Source organism: Canis lupus, chromosome 26, assembly GCF_048164855.1.
Source record: "Canis lupus baileyi chromosome 26, mCanLup2.hap1, whole genome shotgun sequence".
Classification (NCBI taxonomy): domain Eukaryota; kingdom Metazoa; phylum Chordata; class Mammalia; order Carnivora; family Canidae; genus Canis; species Canis lupus.
This window is the reverse complement of record NC_132863.1, coordinates 9,908,705-9,922,517: the sequence shown is the minus strand read 5'-3', so window position 1 is coordinate 9,922,517 and position 13,813 is coordinate 9,908,705. Positions and strand designations below refer to the sequence as shown.

The following is a 13,813-nucleotide window of genomic DNA, read 5'->3' as shown; positions in this document are numbered from 1 at the left end:
GTCTTGGCACTCCCACCCAGTCTTAGTTTCAGTACAAGGGCCACCGCTGTTTTCTTTGGCACCAAATCCACCATTAGAGCTTGTGGAAAACCTGCTAATGAGCCAGGTTCTACTCTTGCATGTTACCCATGTCCAGACCCTATCCCTCAAGTGTCCCAAACCAGTATGCAAATCACCCTCAATCAAAAATGTCAGATTTTGTCTAGGAGGCCATTTCTCCTAAGGATCCCATTCTGGTTCTAAACAATTGGTGGTTCTCAAATTTGAACCTATATCAGAACCATCTTATAGGGCTTGTTAAAACACACATTGCTGAGCCCCACCCTCTGATATCAGATTAGGTCTCCCTGGGGTGGGTGGGACCTGAGAATTTGCATTTCTAACAAGTTCCCAGGTTGTTGATGCCACCAGTCTGGAGGTTACACCTAAGAATCCTTAAATAAGATTTCCCTTTCCCCTCATTTCAAGCCTCAGTGAAAAAAAAAATTCTTTTTTTGCTTCTTAATTTTTTCATTCACTTTGCAAATATATATATTGGATGCTTCATGTGTGTCTTGTCTTACACTAAGCCCTGGAGATACTGCTCCATTAGGACAGGATTTCTGCTTGCACAGAGCTCACAGTCCAGGGAGATGACCTGTGGGATCACATGTAAACTCCTTAGAACAGCACACAAGGCTCTTTGTGTCTTGTCTCTACCATACTCCAGTCTCATTCCTGCACCTTCCCACTTGACTAGAGCTCCTTGACAGTAGAGATGATCTTTTATTCATATTTGTAGCCATCAGAGTGGAGAATCACAATGGAAACGCCATGGGAAGCAGAGCCAGAGAACGAACACTTAAGCTGATAAATTTTTGGAGGCCCAGTGTAAGGCAACTCTGAGAGTCAAAAACTCTAGGGAGACCCATCATAGAGGGGGCCCCACTGTTTTGTGAGATTTACCTCTAGGAGTTTGACCAGTTCTCACAGTAAGTATCAAAAAAACAAAACAAAACAAAACAAAACAAACAAACAAACTTTGATGTGCTTCCATTAGGCTAAGGAGAAAGGAGAGGCTAAGGAGAGAGGTCTGGCTGTCCTATAGGTGATCCCTGTTTATCCAAGTAGTTGCTTGCAATGTGTACAAAGCTCCACATGTGGAGAGTGTATGAGAATTCTCAGCAGTGATTGCTCTGGTGCTTGTTTCCAACACTTCTACAGCTCTACCTTCCCACCTCTTGTATTCCTTCTCCTTCCAGTTCCCCAGTACACATGAACCAGCAAATAAGCACCTAACAGACACACAGTCTAGAATAAAAGAGAATTAAATTCCTTGAATTGAGGTGCCATAGAGATGTAGAACTCTGGGAGCTTCATTCACAAAGGGAATCCACAAACAGAATGGAGCCTCTAGCTAGCTTCTCATCTGCCTTCCCCAAAATCCACAGCCAGAAAATCCATTTGTAAAAACCAATTCACTGCAAGGCATAGCCTTGGGCCTCGACCAGTCTAGACACTGCAGACAGCCCCACCTTCAATAAGAACTCCAAAAACACTGTTTTGCTTGGTTACTCACAGGGAAATCTTCTTGGTCTCACCCAGGGGTGTGCCTCCTGTCAGAATTTCCTTCCCAAAGAGATTAAGAGCTAGGGAAGAGCAAGGGAACAGTAGACTAGGGGCCAACCCATACTTTGCTCATGATTCCTGATTCAGTTTAAATCAGCCACCTCAATTTACATATCATTGTGTCTCATCCCTCCATAGCCCTGGGGTCTTCTCCAACACCACACCCTTGACTGGGAAACTTTCTTCTTCCTCCTCAGTGGTTCTTAGCCCTCATTATTCAGCATAGGTTGAAATGACATAGAAACTACCACTCCTGTGAATGTTATAGCAAGTAGGAGAGAAAGTGACCTTTTTTTTTCCCCAATGGAAGGTCCCCAAACCATCCCACTCACAGCCTTTCCAGGAGGAGGTCTGTGCTCTGTCTCTTGCTTTTAAATTTAATGACTTAATGTTTCGGACTAAATTTCCTTGCTTGGTCAGCTTTGGTAGCTCATCTGTGCCCTGGAGGATAATAGCAAATAAGATTTTTGGTTTTTTCTTCTTTCCTAATATGGGAAATTAATATGCTACAATCCATCTCCCGTTTTGTGTGCCTTTTCCACAAAGACTATTATTGAAAGGTAAATTCGTAGACTTTCACTGTGTCTCTTAAAAAATCCTCATCAGGGGCAGCCCTGGTGGCGCAGCGGTTTGGCGCCGCCTGCAGCCTGGGGTGTGATCCTGGAGACTCTGGATGGAGTCCCACGTCGGACTCCCTGCATGGAGCCTGCTTCTCCCTCCTCTGCCTCTCTCTCTCTCTCTCTCTCTCTCTCTCTCTCTGTCTCTCTCTCTCTGTCTCTATGAATAAATAAATAAATAAAAAATCTTTAAAAAGTCTTCATCATCTCCCCTTTGCTGAAAAATCCAAGGGAAAAACAACTTCTGCTTTCGTCATTTCTAGGGGTAGAATTCCACAGAAACTCTAGGAAATCATCTTATCAATAAGGCTTTCTGTCTCTTTAGCAATACATATCTAATTTTCAATCATAATAATAGTTTTAACTGATTCTTCTTCAATCTGAAGAGTTCTGTGACACCACTCACATTATTTTAATGACTTATTTTCATCAATTAATATAAATTGACGGAGTATCAGAAACTAAGACTCTAGCAAAGGTGAACAGTGGATATATATCTCCACTCACATTTCTGCCTGCTTGATTCTTTTTTCTGAGAGGGTGGTTTAGAACAGTGCTAATCTTACTAAAAATTGCTGAGTTTTATTTCACACTAATAACATCTGGCATTTTTATGCATTAAGGATAAATTAAGCACTCAGTGAACACAGATTAGACATGGTTTTCACCATGATGTAGCTTATTCTATATTCGTTATATAGAGAGAGAACTTTGTGCTTGTGACAATATGTATTGTATAAGTATGTGTGCACCTTTCAAATATATGAATCATTTCAGCTGATTTCAATTAAAGGCAACATTTTTGGTATATTCTGCTTGGCTATTAACATAGATGCTGAGAGTATTAGAGGTAAAGTGGCCCATAAGAACCACTTAGCCTAAAAATCTCATCTTGGAGACTGAAGAAACTATGAACCAGAGTGATTATTTTGAAGAATTAAAGGATGTATCCTGTGAAGTTGATCAGAATCAAAGCTGAAAGGCAATAATTGTATACCTGGTCCAAGGCAGTCACCACCACACCATGTTGTTCTTCAAATAATGAACAAATTATGCAAGTACGTGAACATTTGGGAATAATTGTGTTAAATTCTACAGAATTATAAGATGCTGGTTTTAAATGATCCTAAGATACACATTTTTAAAAATTTTAATATATTTTATTTTGAATTAATTTTGGACTTACCGAAAAATTGCAAAGATAATTTCAAGAGCTTTGTTTTGTTTTTTAAATATCTTTTTCACCCCACTTCCTCTAATGTTAATATTTTAGAAAACTGTAGGACAATTATCACAAGAAATTAATATTGGTATAATACATATTATACTTCAGAACTTATTCAAATTTTGCCAGTTTTTCTACTTTTTACACCCTCCCTTCCTCTCTCTCTCTCTCTTTCACTCTACAGGTGATCTTAAGTTTATATGATTTCTCATTAGTCTCCTCCACTCAGTAATCACTTCTAAGTCTTTCTTTGTCTTTTATGACCTTGACACTTTTGAAGAGTACTGGTAAGTTATTTTATGCAATGTCTCTCAATTTGGCTTTGTCCACTGATTTCTTATGGTTGCAGTAAGATTATAAACAGCTCTGAAATCAGGACACATCTTGTGATTGATAGTATGTCTTACTTTAATGAGTAATATTTTTTTTCTTTCTTTCTTTCTTAGTGGTACATAAAATAATGGTGCATCTTATGACCCATGTTGCTTTAGAATCCATGAAACGTAGTGAGTGCATATGTTTGCGCATGCACGATCAGTTTTTATCTACCAAAAGTCTATTCCTTCTGCTTTTAGTTTAGTGCCCAAAAATTCCTTCCATATAAGACTTAAATAAGATTTTTTTTTTTTTTTAGGTAAAAGCCTAGTAAAGGATAGAAGAAATAAATACTACAAGTAGAGGATTTTTTAAGTCATTAGGAAATCACATGCAGGAACAAAGACAGAATCAAACTCTAAACAAATTTTTGTTCCGTATGAAAATAGAAATAATTATTTAGAGTCTTTCTTCATAGTATATTATGAAATTTCAAGAAGTTCAGAAATACTTTCTGAGTAACTAAAGCTCCATGGGGCAAGGGGGGATAAGCTCCACTCTAACAGATGTGCGGGAATACCACGTAAACAAAACTCTATGAAAAGGATGCCTCCCCTCTTCTTCCTGTTTTCTTTTTTCTCCTTTCCCTCTTCTCCATTTTTTCTTCCCTTCCTTCTTCCCTTCTTCCTCTTGGCTTTCTTCTCCTTTTCTTTTTCTTTCTTTCTTCTTCTTCTTCTTTTTTTTTTTTTACTTCCAGCTCTTCTTCCTCCATCTCTTCTTCCTTCTCTGTGATGTTCACCTCCTCCTCCACTCCCTCCACTTACTCCTCCTCTTCCTCCTTTTCCATTCTGTCCTCCCTCCCAGTTCCTCTTCTTCCTCCTCCTCTGCTTTCTACCTCCTTTACCTCCTTTGCTTCCTCTTCTTCTTCCTCTCCTATTTCTCCCTTCACTCCTCTCTTCCCCCTCCTCTATTTCTTCTCTTCTTCCTCTTCAACTCCCTTTTTTCTCCTTCCCTACTTCTTTTCCTCTACTTCCTCTCTTTCTCCTCCTCTGCCTTCTCCTCTACTTCTCCCTCCTGTACTTCCTCCAATTCTTCCTCTCTTCCTCTTCTTCCACCCCTCTCCATCCTCACCAATGCTCTTTCTCCTGTTTACTTACTTTTTTTCTTCTTCTCCCCACATCATCACCTAGTAAGGGAATATTCCATAATATAATTACATAGCCATAAAACTGCTAACTGAAGTCTGGGATAGACTCCTCAAGAAGTTCCATTGCCCCAGTCACTTCACATCTTACTCACTTGGAGAATGTGCTAGAGAAAAAGCATATTAGGAGATGGTAGCATGCTGGTCCAATATGTCTTTTCCATCTTCAATTTATAGGATAGTATGGGACTCAGATCATCATGATGTCTTAGCTGGTGTTAATTCAGAAATGAGGTTGAAAACCTGTACCACGTTGTTTTTCCCCCATCTAAGATAGATACTTAGAGCACAGTGCAGTGGGCTTCTGGCCTTAAGTAAAGGAGGCTGGGGTGGCCAGGTAGAGATTACTGAATAATACTACATCAGCAGCATTGAAGTTTGAATCTGGGGATGTGTCAGCTTAGAGAATCTGAGTATTTGCACAGGCTGAATGTTTCTGCAGTCTTTTCTGCAGCTGTCAGAAGTGCCCTGGTCTGCCCTTTTCCTCACGCCTTCTCTCGATAATTCTATTACTCAGGGGAAGGAGACTTAGGAAAGTGAATGACTCATTACTCCATTAGGCAATGGGACACTTGGGTTTTGACTCAGGCTGCTCAGACTGCCAGTCTTGGCTTCTGTGGCAACCCGGATGCACAGGAAATCTGAGATTTAAAGTTGTGAATTCAGTATTGACATGAAAAATGCCACTTGTGTTGTGCTGAAACAGGCATGCTGATTATGTAACAGCTTCCAACACATTCCCTGCTGGTGGTGGGTTTTGATTGACATTTTATGGGCCTTATTACTCTTGAAAACAACACTAAAAATGCCATGACAAGCTCGAGATGGAAATATGAACACATGATCCTCTTCCTGCTGAACTAGAAAATGGCTTTTCAGAATTCTTCTGGGAAGAAGGTAGAAAAAATAAAAGATATTCACATAGTTTCATAATGATAAGCCTCCTGTTGTTCCCGGAATGGGGAAGATCCTCAAATCTTAGAGCAATTTGACATAGTCTAGATTCAAGGACTTCTCTTGGCTTCTTACAACTTACAAACAAATGCTGACTTTTGAAGTAGAGAATGAATTGCATAAGACATAGATGGTTTGATAAATATTGTCTTTACAGTAGTGATTTAGAGTTTATTTCATAACTCCTTGGTAGAGGGAGTTTATCATTTTAACAATATAGAGATGGAAATGCAGCAGAAATTTAGATGACATGAATGAATATAAGGTGATTTTTTTCTTTTATATACAACAAAGTTTTAATATGGAATGGCTTCAAAATGTCAGTGAAATATAAATGGCATGTTGCATTTATTTTAATTGAATTATTCATTCTCCCCAAATATTTTAGAATAGCAAACATTCTGAATTAGGATTTTAGTCTTTCCAACTTCCTTCTGATTTTATATAACTAAAACTAAAACATATAGACTTAAAGATACCAGCCGACATCTTTGGATTCTGAATGATAGCTATCTGGGTTGCTATGTAAGCAATAAAGTAATAGCAACAACAACAGAAATAATACTACCTATTGATTTACTGAGTTATTTTTTTAATTTTTAAATCCAAGCAGCCTGGTTTCCACAACTGGCATGCTATACTTGAGGCTTATTTTCTAAAATCATGCTCAACTTAAAATGGGAAGGTAGTAGATTTGGTATTATTTTCTCCCAAGATGAGTGTCCTCTGTCCTCTGAAGAGGACACACATGAATGCCACACATTCAAGCAGGTGTGGAGTAATAAGCACAGAATGAAAAACTACATTTGTGAAGCCCTTTGAAAGAAAGACATTATGAAAATCTTTTTTTTTTTTTCTTTTTGGTATTGGATATATTGGAATTACAAATCAGTACAATTGAGGCAGAAGTTTACCTTGAAGCACATGTTTGGTGTTGGCAAAGCTTCAGTTGTTTTTGATAAACCTATTTTCATGCAGAAATTACTATAAATGGGCAGCAGATGTTTGCTTTTAAGGATCCTGCTTTTCATTGGTCAGCAAAATAAGAATGCACGTGGTGCTTGTTAAGAAGCAGCTGGTGTCAATTTATGAGAATGATGGTCTATCCTCTTCTGCCTTGACCAGTCTAAGAGCAGCAATATCAATATTTAAAGTTGTATATTCAACATTCATTTATATATGAATATACCCTAAGTTGATTACAGAGGTGATAGATTTTATTCAATATAGAACTGCATACCCAGAATTTAAGAGTCTCCTTTTGCCTCATCATTATAAATTAGCTGGAGATATGGCTATTGCTATCCTAACCTATCCATATTTTAACATCCAAAAACTAGAGAGGAAATTATGGTAAGGCTGAATGTGACCTCTTTTCAGATGGAGTATGTTTATATGAATAGTCAAGGGAGATGGAAGATATATATAGATATAGATAGATACAGATGTAGATATAGATATTATTCCTCATTATTGAGAATTTGCAAAAACTGACTTGAGTTATTTTTCATGGGGCAAATAATGAGACAAAATCCTGAAGAGATCTCTCTTTTGGATAACTCATTTTTAATTCCATAAGCAATAAAGGTGCTGGTGGTGGAATTACTTTAAATGCTGCCTTTTGAAGATGGATTGACTATGCTTGTTTTTATCTCTTTTATCTTAATTTTAATTGTTATACAACCCAGTACACTCTTAATCTGTATGTACTTATGTAACTGCCTCTGATTAAGATGTAGGATATGTCCAACATGCCAGAATGCACCTTTGTCACCTTTTCATTTCATCTCCTTCATGCAAGGCAACCCTTATTCTAAACTTATTCACCATCCCATTAGTTTTGCCTGTTCTTCATATGCATGGACTCAAACAGCATGTTCTTTTTGCATCTGAACTCTTTTTGCTCCAAAAAAACATTTTTACATTCATTCCTATTGCTGCATATTCAAGTAGTTGATTTTTAAAATCAATGTGCGGTATTCCATTTTATGTAGCTAGTATTTGTTTAACCATTCTTCTGTTGATGGGCATTTGAGTTTTTCCCATTCATGAGTTAGCTATTATGAGTAAAACTGCTAAGGACATTCTTGGCCTTGTCTCCAGGTGAACAATTACATTCACTTTTCTTGGGTGTGTACAGGGAGTTGAATTGCTACGTGACAGTGTAGGCATAAACTTAGAATTTTGAGCATGCCAGTGTGGTTTTATTTTTATTTTTTATTTTTTTGTCAGTGTGGTTTTAGTTTGGATTTTATTAAGAATGGTATTGAATACTTTTTAACATGCTTATCAGTCATTTTGATCTCTTCTTAGAAGTGCTTCTTCAAGTCTTTTGCACAATTTAGGATCAGGTTTCTTGTTTTTGTTTTTGTTTTCCTCAGTGATTTGTGATAGTTCTTTTATACTTTAGACACAAGTCCAAAGGCAGATGTAGACTGTGAATATTATCATCTTCTAGTCTGTATCTTACCTTTTAACTCTCTTAATGTTAACTTTTGATGAGCAGGAATTCTTTTCTTTTAAATTTAAAAAAAAAGATTTTATTTATTTATTTGAGAGAGAGAGACAGAGACAGAGACAGAGAGAGCACAAATGGGGAGGGGCAGAAGGAGAGAGACAAGCAAACTCCCTGCTCAGTGGGGAGCCCAACTTGGGGCGCCAACTGGGACCTCAAGACCTGACCTGAGCCTAAGTCAGACACTTAGCTGATTGAGCCACCCAGGCACCCTGAACAGAAATTCTTTATAAATCGGATTTCAATGAAATTAGTTTTTCTTATATAATTAGTGATTGTTGTGTCCTGCTTAGAAAGAAAAAAAAAAAAAAACAGCAACCAATAACAACAACTTTTACATGTTCCATTTCTTGTTTTCTTACCCATTTTTCTTCTATGCTAGTGTTTTTTGAGTAACTTTATGATCTTAATAACTTAATAACTTAGGGTCCTCTCTAAGTGTGGACACACACACACACACAGAGAAAGAGAGAGAGAGAGAGAGAGAGACAGGCAGAGGGAGAAGCAGGCTCCATGCAGGGAGCCGGATGTGGGACTTGATCCTGGGTCTCCAGGATCAGGCCCTGGGCTGAAGGCGGCGCTAAACAACTGAGCCACCCAGGCTGCCCAATACTGTCCAATAAATGTTATAGTACCCACCCTCCAAGGATGATATATATGGTAACTGTAAGCTGTTGCCTTGTTTATACTGTTGTACTGTGACACTTCTTGGCCTTATTACTTTTATGCTTGGTGGCCTTTGACACCTGTATGTCCAGGTATTATATTTAAGTCCCAGGCAGGTAAGCTGTTTACCAAACGTAATTGCAATCATCAGGTTTCCTTGTGTATAAATTTTTTAAATTTATATCATAGACCAAAGAACATATTAGTTAATAATACTACTTATTTCTGAATAATATTTAAAAGCATTGCTCACCTCATTTTAACATATTGACCCAGTGAAGTAAAACAAAGTAAGTGATACTCTTTTTAAACATGTGTATTATCATCCAGCTACTTTGGCCAAATATATTAAAGTTCTCAGCCAAGTTCTTTCTCAACTCATCTCTTAATTTGTTAGGTAGATACATGTGTTAGAACAATAGTTCTCAGTCCTGGTTATTTATTAGCATCATCTAAGACACTTGTAAAAAATAAAGAGGGTCAGCAACCAACCCAGGGGATCCTCTAAATTACTTGGGCTCGGGTAGTATCATCAGTGGTTGTAAAGGCCCCCAAAAGGATTCTAACAGGCAACTTGAACTGTGGTTCTCCTAAGTATTTGCTTACTGCAGTGTTACTCAGACTTCAACTATTTGCTTAGGGCAGTGTGACTCAGAATTGCTCAACGGAAGGGCTTAATGCATAGATTGCTGGGCTTCACCCACAATTTCTGATTCAGTAAATCTGGATGGGCCCAAGAATTTGCATTTTTAGAAAGCCCTCGATCATGCTGATGCTGCTTAATGGGGACTATAGCTCAAGATATCTTTTGCCTTTCCTGCCACGTGGCTAACCTGTTGGCCATCCTCATCCTTTGCCATTTCAGATATGCTACTTTTAGTCCTGGCATTCAAATTCTGTTTTTGTCTTTCACTGTACTAAAATGTATTTATTTTCTCACTTTGTCAGAGAGAGCTTTAGGATTGACTATATATTACTTGACCTCTTTTCAAAAAAGTATCCTCTTCAGTGTAAGCTGTGAAATGACTTTTACTACTAGATATGTGAAGTCAAGGGTGAATATATGTCTAAAGAGAGGGATTTGAGAATGAAACCTAGATGCAAATGTAGATCACCTTAGTGCTATTCATTCAGCCAGAAAATCAGGTTACAAAATTATAACACACATCTTCAGTACAAAACAAAAACAAAAACAACAACAACAAAAACCTCTGCAGGAATAGAAAATAATGTGGTCTGCAAATACTATACAGCAGTAGTATCAAGAATGTTTGGGGTTCTTAATGATTTGATGGCTTTTTTAATCTATATGTTCTAGTTATTTTTTCCTCTAACAAACTTTATTCATAAAAATTAAGACAATTGGGCAGCCCCGTTGGCACAGCGGTTTAGTGCCGCCTGCGGCCCGGGGCGTGATCACGGACACTCGGGATCGAGTCCCGCATCGGGCTCCCTGCATGGTGCCTGCTTCTCCCTCTGCCTGTGTCTCTGTGAATAAATAAATAAAATCTTTAAAAAAATTGTTTTAAAAAAATTAAAACAACTGAAATGTTTAATAAAACAAGAAGCATTCATTCAGCAGAGATTTCATGAAACTACCTTTACCCACAACCATGCAGATAACAGTAGTCTCAGAAGGAGAATAAGACATTTTACAAACACAGGAGCTTACAGTCCTATTGAGCAGACAGGAACTCTAGTTTATATTTTCATAACATTTAGCAAGACATTGAGTCTCCTTGTAGTAGTAAGAAAAATATATAAAGACATTAATGATCATTGACTGTGGAAGACAATTTCTTAAGATGTTGGTGCCTTTGATTTTTTTTTTTTTTTTCCTAAAGAAAACTTGAAAGGATTTGGCCTGGTAAAAGCTGCTTTTAACTTGAATCTACACCTTTTATTTTTGAAGTCTTAAAGAGTTTTATTCATTTATATTAGATTCAGCTGGATAAGTATCAGGGTTTTTTTTTTTTTTTTCATTTTGGGTGATGGGCGCACTAAGAATGAAATGATACTTTATTCACTGAAAGCATAGAAATCTCTTTTTAAAATAAATGAATTATGGCTCCATTAATAACCATTAATGTTCAGATATCCAAAAGGTAACAAGAACATATTTAAAGATTTCATTTATTTATTCATGAGAGACACAGAGAGAAGGCAGAGACACAGACAGAGGGAGAAGCAGGCTCCCTGCAGGGACCCCAATGCAGAACTCAATCCCAGAACTCCGGGATCACACCCTGAGCCAAAGGAAGACGCCTAGCTGCTGAGCCACCCAGGGATCTCAAGAACATATTTATAAATGAAATCTACTCCGCTGTCGACATACAATCCTTGTCTTCCTCTTCTGCCTCCTTTTTCATCATCATCATCATCATCATCATCATCATTATCATCATCATATCATCCTCATCAATAATCCCATTATCATTGTCACAGTATATAGTATATATGGCTATTAGATTCTAAAGTCAGCCTATAAATGGAAAGCAAGTTCAGTCAAAACTAACCTTCACAGTCTCCTAGGAGGCTCTGTTTGGGAGATCTACATTTCTCAATAGGCTCAGCAGAGCCAAGTTTTTCCTCTCATGGAGGGGAGGTTGTGTCTTCATTTGAACACCATATAAAATGATTGACTTATATTCATAGTCATGTTGTATAAAAAATAAAAACAAAAAACTAAAACTAAAATAAAAAGTGTCGTTAAATATTCTTGGATTATTCTTAATGAATTATGAGATGTTCACAGTATGAAAGGAGCTTGGGAACTAAGTATCACTGAAACAGTTAATCCAGATCCCTAGCCCATGGTAATTGAGCAGCAGACTCTAACTGACGCTAATAGGCAAAAAGGCAATACCATAGTTGAATTACTTATTTCTCCTCCTCCACTCCTCTTCTCTGTTCCAAATACTTATTACTATGTAATAATTACTATGTAATAATCACCTCAGAATTTTGGAGTTTAAAGTAATTTAGCATTATATCTCACAGTTCTGTGGGTTGACTGGGCTCCACAGGTTGACTGGGCTCCACAGGGGCTTCACTTCCGGTCTGTCATGCACTTACAGTTAAGCTGGCTTTTGGGGCTGACGTCATCTGAAGGCTGAACTGAACCGGATATAGGAGATGGTATTCTCATTCACATGTCTGGGATGGCTGGAACAAGTTTCTCCACGTAACTTCTTCAAATGTTGAGACTTGTTGAGACTTCCTTATAGAATGCCAGTTTCTGGGTAATAGGACTTCTTGCATGGCATCTAGATTTGCCTACTATGAACATTTTAAGGATCAGGACACAAAGGGCCAGGCTAATTAAGGGGAGTAGGGGAAAATATCATAGTGTCCCATCTACTGAGCTTTATTGGTCAAAGCAGTCACAGGGCCCACTTAGATTCAAAAAGATGCAGAAAGAGGCCTCTCTTCTTGATTGGGGTCACAATACAGAAGAACATGTGGGCTGGGGGATCTTAATGCAGCCTCTTTGGAAAATACAGTCTGCCACACTCTTCCTTCCTTGTTCCACCTCCCTTTCTCCTGACTTCTCCCTTTTCTCTCTTCCCTAAACATACGGTTGAATCTGGGTAAAGCAAATGTATAGGTGATTTAGCATAACTATAACATTTTCTATTATGTTTAGTGCTTTAGATGTGTTAGATGTGTTTTAATTACTAAATAAATCTTTATTTGCATATTAAAAGTCTAATGCCCAGAAATAAAATGGAACTATTTTGTTTAGTGGCTCTATATGCCCTACAAGGAATTTGAGGTGACTTAGTAATTGCAATTTCAAAATAATCAAGAATATTAAAATATTCCCTGGTATTCCATTTCAATTCCAGGGTATAGAGCAGAATAATTTGGACTCATTTAGGAGGAGTGCTTACAATTCCCATCTTACCTTCTGTACACAGAATTCTAGAGGCATGGATGCTTTATCAGTTTGAATGGATTCATCTTGACACAACTGATTAGGGAAGACATTACTACTCATTGCCTTTCAGGTGTGCCTCATCAAATGATGTATCATCTAGAACTTCAAACAGCCAGAAACTTGCTGCTATTTTTTCATTCATTGAGATGAGTTGATATGGAAGCTACTGGAGTAATTAAGCAATGTTTTATACACTATTTGCAGTGGTTGAAGTAGTTACATATTATATATTATTATATATTCTATAATTAAATATTACATATTTTATAATATATAGTATTAATTTCAATAATTAATTATGCAACAACGCTAACTATGAATTACTTATATAATAGTATGTTATATATTAAGGAATATATACTTCTTTGTTATTCACCCCCATACGAACTATGTTATTTCTATCCCTATTATACAGTTGAAGAAATGAGGTACAGAAATCCATCCTAGATCACACACAGTTAATTAATGCTCATATTTTTTTTCTAAAGTTATATTATGTCATATTGACACACAAAATAAATATCCTTGGCATTAGCCAAAGTGCTTAAGAGGTCAGTATTTACTTTTTATGAAGTGGCAGAGAAAAGTCTTTGCTTTGCTGTCTTTCTGTTTAGACAATGATAACTTGATTATGGAAATTCTGCTGGAAGAGAAATCAAGGAAAGTTTTCAGAGAGACATTATTTGGGGACAGTGTGAATTAATTCTGAGTCAATGGAATTATTTAATGCCACTGTTTATTTTCCTAGGATTTAGACTGCTCTTGTAGC

The 13,813-nt window shown here is 37.3% G+C and overlaps 1 protein-coding gene and 1 long non-coding RNA gene across 9 annotated transcripts in view; both read left to right on the top strand.

Moving 5' to 3' along the window:
- The window catches only part of MACROD2 (mono-ADP ribosylhydrolase 2), a 1,923,575-nt gene that overhangs the window by 899,912 nt on the left and 1,009,850 nt on the right, over positions 1-13,813 (top strand). The window lies entirely within an intron of this gene.
- Positions 12,116-13,813, top strand: part of LOC140618057 (uncharacterized) — a 59,258-nt gene continuing 57,560 nt past the window's right edge. For all 5 annotated transcript variants that reach the window (XR_012018227.1, XR_012018225.1, XR_012018223.1 and 2 more), the window contains exon 1: positions 12,116-12,346. This is a non-coding gene — a long non-coding RNA (uncharacterized lncRNA). The remainder of the gene's footprint in view (positions 12,347-13,813) is intronic.